The sequence below is a fragment of the Nematolebias whitei genome, chromosome 17, assembly GCF_014905685.2.
Source record: "Nematolebias whitei isolate Nwh7 chromosome 17, NemWhi1, whole genome shotgun sequence".
Classification (NCBI taxonomy): Eukaryota; Metazoa; Chordata; class Actinopteri; order Cyprinodontiformes; family Rivulidae; genus Nematolebias; species Nematolebias whitei.
Window position 1 is genome coordinate 5187555 of NC_056514.1, and position 6450 is coordinate 5194004.

The window sequence follows — 6450 nt, forward strand, 5'->3', positions numbered from 1 at the left end:
TAGTTTCCATATATTTGCTTAACACAATAAACTGAATCAGACAAAAATAGTTTGGAATTAACGTGTCAGTTTGTGGATACAACTATATCTGCACACAAACCACATACAAACAGCTCCAAATCATCTTTTATCACAACCTGGCAACCTGGTTCAACAAGCGTGTGCACTGCTCCCTGTCCACCATTATAAATGCTGCCATGGTTCAACTGTAAACAGCTGTTGACAAACAGCTCTCCTTCCTCCCACCCTCACATCACTGACAAGGATTTGATTTGATTTTTTAAACAATTTTGGCAGGTTAGGTTTAGAAGCTGGTGGAGACTGAGAGGAAGGCCACTAACTAACACATGCATGACTGAAAAGGGAAAGAAAGGATAACTAGGAGGAGAAACAATCAGAAATGAGAGGAACAGCCACAAAAAAATACAATAAAATAAAAATAATAAAAACAAGCCATGGCACGTGTTCCAGTTTGATGATAAAAGCTATTTTACATGGAAATTTTGCAAAAAATTTTGCTAAACTTTTCTAAACAGATCTCTCGCCAGTCACTGCTGTGACACACCCATCCCATTTTACCTCCAAAACGTTGCCCTTCCACAGTAGCTGAAGGCAGCATCTCATCTCTGACTTGGAAAAGCAGGAACTGAACTGAAAATAGGTCTGACTGTTAACTCACACTTTGTTCTCAGCTGTTGGGTGGACCATTGATTGTACAGTACAGCCAAAATGAAGGCCATTCCTTCCTGGTGTTGGTGCTGAGAGGTTTTTAACTGCATACAAAGAGTCAGGAATAGCATTGATTTTTGAATCATTTGCAGTAAATTATAAGAAGGTTGAGGTCACTTTTATGCTTAACCCATTTAAGTGTTGTCGTAGCTCATCATCCTGGTTTTATTCAAGAGTTGTCTTAGATGCTGAAAGCTGTGGGCAGGAAGGATCTCCTGCAGTGAATCCAAAGAATCTGGCCACAGATACCAATCCGTCCACCCAGATCCAGCTTGTTGTCAGATTCAGCAGGACTCTCGGTCCTCCTGGGCAGAATTCCTCCCTGAGCAACAGTCACTCCTCCCAGCAGTTTGCCGAGCTCCTCATCGCCATGGACAGACAGCTGAAGGTGCCGGGGGACACTCCTGGTCCTCCTGTTGTCATGAGCAGAGTTTCCCACCAGCTCCAGGATCTCAGCGGTCAGATACACGAGCACCGCCACCAGGTTGACGGGAATTCATCCACAACACCTCCTTTTCAACTCATTTGGGATTTGGGGCTGTAGTTGGGGTTTTGAGCTGTTTTTTTATTTTATTTTTTTAAGAAACCGTTCAGATCACCTGACTGAAAATGGTTGGATTTTTTACCTGGATTATTGAGCATGAAATTGGTCATACAGTCAGAGAATAAAATGTGATTTAAGTGATTAAAAGACACATATAATAAAAGTTATACAACATGACACAGCATGGTTGTACAACAAAACATGGCACCTCCCATCGATTGGGAGAGCAGGGGTGTGACTGGGGAAGTTCAGAGCTGCTTCAGATTTTAGATGTCTCTATTCTGAGAGAAACTGATGTATTTTGTGCTTAAAAGACTGGAAAGAAGCAAACTGTCCAGGTTTCCTATGATGGCGAGCTACCACTGGACTTCAGGCCCAAAGAACCCGGAGCCAGAACTGGATCTGTTTTGTGCAGTAGGAGACACTGTAGCCTGCTCCCTCCACACACCCAAGAACCTTTATGGCACTAGTCTTTACTGACTTATTGAACTGTTTAACCCCTTGAACTTATCTGGAGCACTGCCCTGGTCTTGGTGTCTCGTAAACTTTGGGATTAATACCAGCATTTGGATTTAGTCTGGATAATTTGGGAGATCTGTTCATCTTGTTTTTATTGAAATAATAAACTGGTTCGTACATTGGTGACAGAGTCTATTTTTTGGTATATATTGTAAATAACTTATCAACCTTAATACAAATCACCTTATGCACCGTTTTCCTGTTTCCAGTGTTCTTAAATGCAACCATAAAACTTCCTGAGCCAAACCTTACAACCTTCTGATAACTGGCCTACTACTGCTGAGTCATTACCACATTACTTTACCTTATCATTAGCATCTGCATCATATATGATGCAGATGATGTATACCTATGAATAGGTATAGAGGCTGAAAAAACACCCTGAACGGACTGCAATAAACTTATTTTATGATACAATAAATAGGGGAATAAAAGTTGTATTTGCAGTGGACAGTATTTCATTGTGGCAGATTTTTCCCCTGAGGAACACGTGGGTGTAGGAAACTTACTGAGGTTGTGAGAGCATTTGTAAAAATTCTGACAATTCTTTACATACATACATACATACATGATTTCCATGATACATGCAGGGCAGCAGCTCTACCAACTGCGCCACCGTGCCGCCTGGGGCAAAAAACTCAATCAACCTTTCATCTTTAGTGGTGGGTGTTAAAATCATACACATTTAGAAATTAAAAAATAAAGATGCCAATTAATCCCAAGAAAAAGATTTAGGCAAATAATTTTTATGTTATTTTAATATGAGTGATAACTTCATAGGTTTGTTAAAAGGCCGTGTGGAAAATCCAAACTGTTGTACCAACATTTACAAACTAAAAAGAAGGTTTTGTATTTTAAAGTCTTGCTCAGACAACCTTCATTGATCCACAGAAATAAACTTGTGAAGCTGCTGGACAAGACAGCAGAACAAGGATCACTCAATCAGTGTCAGACTTTTTGAGACTGTGATGGAAGTGATGATGTAAATTTCACACTTACAAAAATATATATTCAGACGTTCAACTTCTTGCATGTGTCAACATTCGTATCATTTGGACCATCTGTTGCTTTTCTAGTTGAAGTGCTTTTTAAAAGCTTGAAGCAGGAAGGTTGCCATGGATCCCTCAGCAAAGATAGTTTCCGTTTATCTAGACCTTTCTCTCACTTCCTTTTTTATCCTCCTTTGAGTCACAAAGAAAAAGAAGTGTCTTCGTGCAGCTTAGCTGTAGCCTTTCAGGTAAGGGTTGAATCATCTTTTGGCCCTCTCATCTCCATTTTGTGCATTTTTTTGACATATAATTCCACCTTCTGCCCTGGAGATGACAACTTATCCATGAGAAGGCCACAGGGTTCAGCGCCTGCAGTCTGGCAGCTGTGCCGTATGTCACATTGACCTGTGTGTTTGGAAACAAACAGTGTAATTCTGACTGTAAAACTAAAAACTTTTGTATTCAATATGCACAAAAGGCACACCAGACGCAGTCAGAATCTTATTCAGGGATTTAATTTAAAATATATATATATATATATATATATATATATATATGTATATATATATATGCTGCTGTGTCTCAGCAAGAAGGTCGCTGGATTGAATCCCAGCCAGTGGGCCTTTCTGGGTGTAGTTAGCATGTTTTCTCTGTGCGTGTGTGGGTTTTCTCCGGGTACTCCAGTTTCCTCCCACAGACCAAAAACATGCATGTTAGACTGATTATGAGTAAGAGAGAGTATCGTTTTTTGTCTTATTTGTCTCTATGTGTCCTTGTGTTGGACTGTAGACCTGTCCAGTGTGTCCCCCACCTCTCGCACAGTGACAGCTGGACATGGGCACCAGTGACCCCTGTGACACAAAAAGGAAGAAGCGGATAAAGATGATGGATGAATGGATGGATGGATGGATGGATGGATGGATGGATGGAAGGATGGATGGATGGATGGATGGATGGATGGATGGATGGATGGATGGATGGATGGATGGATGTTTTTGCCCCTGTATGTGTGAGCATGTTATTTATCTGAATATCTTACGAAACACTTGATTGGTTTAAAATAAACTCAAAAATAATTATTAGATGTAAAATCTCCAACTGATTAACTGTTGTCAACTCTAGACAGGCGCCTCAACCAAATAATCTTAGAAACAAGCAGTATGCTGATGTCCCCTGTTGCTGAGGGATTATTATATAGTTTGCAAGATAAGTATTTTTCTGGCCTGGATTTAAAGAGTGAATACATGGAAGCTTTAATGTTTTTGGTGCAAAATATTCAAGTGGATAGGAGTGACACTGTGCAGAAAAACAGAGGTTTTTTTTTTTTTTTAAATGCTCTTCCAAGGCGGTAAAGATTGACAGATCAGAGGGAGCAACTTTATCCACCACCAGCTGCAATGATAAAGCCAGAGGGTGGACAATGGTGGCCTTGGCTACCATAGATCAATCTTCAGACACACCAATCATTTGAGGAAACTCTCACGACTCTCAGGACATTATTACCTGCAGCGTTCCCTCAGTGCAGACTGAACTAGGCAAAAGGGTATTCTTCCCCTACTCAGCTCCTGTTTCCTAGAATATCTTGCAAAAAGATGTGACGCTCTCGACCAAGTGGCTTCAAACATCTGCTAAGTTCCTGGGAAAAAACATGTTCTTGTTTTTAGTTTTAACATCGCCTTACAACTTAACTGTTCTATTTTGTATAGGCTTCGCCCTTTAAGGCTATCGCTAGTGGGTCTATCCCTTCGCGCGCAACACTGAAAACTTTAGTCCGCACCCACTGGCTGTGTGGGCCCCACCCCCGGTCCGTATATATTATGGTGAGACCAGGCAATCGGTGCCCATTTTTTCTTCAGCCAGCTAGTTAGCACTGTCAGAAGAACGAAGAAGAAAAAGATGTCCAGCTTTGACTGGCACAACTTTTGTGAAGGATGCCTGGGTCTCCGCCACACCGACTTCCTGCCGTCCCTGTGAGCTCTTCCTCCCCGAGGAGAAGCAGAGACGAGTAGCCTTGTTCAAAGTAAGTGCCGAGGAGTGCTTTTCCGTGGCGGGCCACTACCCGCTGGACGATGCTATTGCCTTTTCTAACGTGTTTTCCTTGCGGTGAATCGGATGATTCCCTCGAAAAAGGTGATGTTGGCAGCAGCTCCGCTGAGTGTTTTTTTCAATGGCGGGATGCTATGCTCGGGACGACGCCACCGCCTTTCTTTGACGCAGAGTTACGCAGTGAATCGAATTATTCCTCCGAGAAAGGCGATGCTGGAAACAACCTTGCTGCCCCATCACTCCTGGAGAGCGTAGTGACGGAAGAAGAGCGGCCGAGCGAATGCTCAGCCACCTCGGGTCTTCCCATGTCGGCGACCACATTGCTCCCAGCCATCTGCACCCTCCTCTCGGAGCTGCCTCGCATAATCCAGAAGGCTGCTAACACAAAGGGACTTCCTGTCCCTTGTAGTGTTCTAAGGGCTAGGTTAGCTTTGTAGCTTCACTACAATTATTTAAATAACAAGTTCTCTCTTTTTTGAGCTAATTACAGCCATGTGACAGAGGTAACTTTGCGTAGATGGTTTAATCAGTGACATGAGACGTTAATTTTCCTTGACCCATCAAAATAAATTGGTCATTTATTGAACAGAATCAAAATTTAACATCAAAACATTGTACACTTGATTAGACTGATCTGGTTCTGATTAATAAAACTTGGCACGTTTTAAAAAACAACAGACATTTCTGAAGGCTTCTAGATTAACTACTGGCAAGATAGAAGTTTAAAGATGGGAAAAATGGAGGAGTTTAAAGGGAGATGTGGAGGAAGATGTATGTCTGTGGACCAGAACAACACACTCCTTTCAACCGCAGCTCGCCCGCGGTACACTACAGTGCGAAGCTCGTGATGACTCTTTACCTTGGCAGAGGATGGGTCCGCTACGGTCAAGAGGTCCCTGGCACGCTACCTTTCAGCGTCTCCTCAGGGCGGCTGCGACTCGGCAGAAGTCGTGAGATACTCCGTTCAAAAGAACAAACTTCCTCAGAAGTTGTAGGGCATTCGCCTGGTGATAGTCACAGCAAGGCGCCGTGACCACAGCAGAGATGGATGACTCCATCAGACTGGAAAACTGAGTCCGAAGTTCCACTCAGCAGTGGAAAAACTCCAGAACTCCAGACCAGCTAGAACTGAAGAACCGAACTTCACTCCAGAACTACGCAGAAGACTCATAGTTCCAGGAAGTGTCGACTTTTAAAGAGTTCTGCTTCCGGGCACTTTAGTAAGTCCTGATTGGTTGAAGCAACCAACCGGGGTGTGGTTCTAGTGATGTCAGAGGGTTTTTACAAGTCAGGAAAACAGCAAGAATGTTTTAGGAACAGACAGAGAAATTTCCTGATGCATGCTCAATAATCCAGGTAGAAAAATCCAAAAAAGTTCAATCTGGTCCTCTGGACATTCAAAAACAAAAAACAAAACAAAGCAAAAAAATCTAGAAACGTTTCGTCTCTCATCCAAGAGACTTCCTCAGTCTGAGGTGCTGTTTTCAGCTCAGTCTCTTAAATAGCACCTTCTCAGAGTGGATCAACCAGTTTGCTGCTGACAACCAAAACCAGCTGATCACATGCTCAAGAAGGACCATCAGCCTAACAATGGATCATTAGCACACTGATGGCTGTTTACTA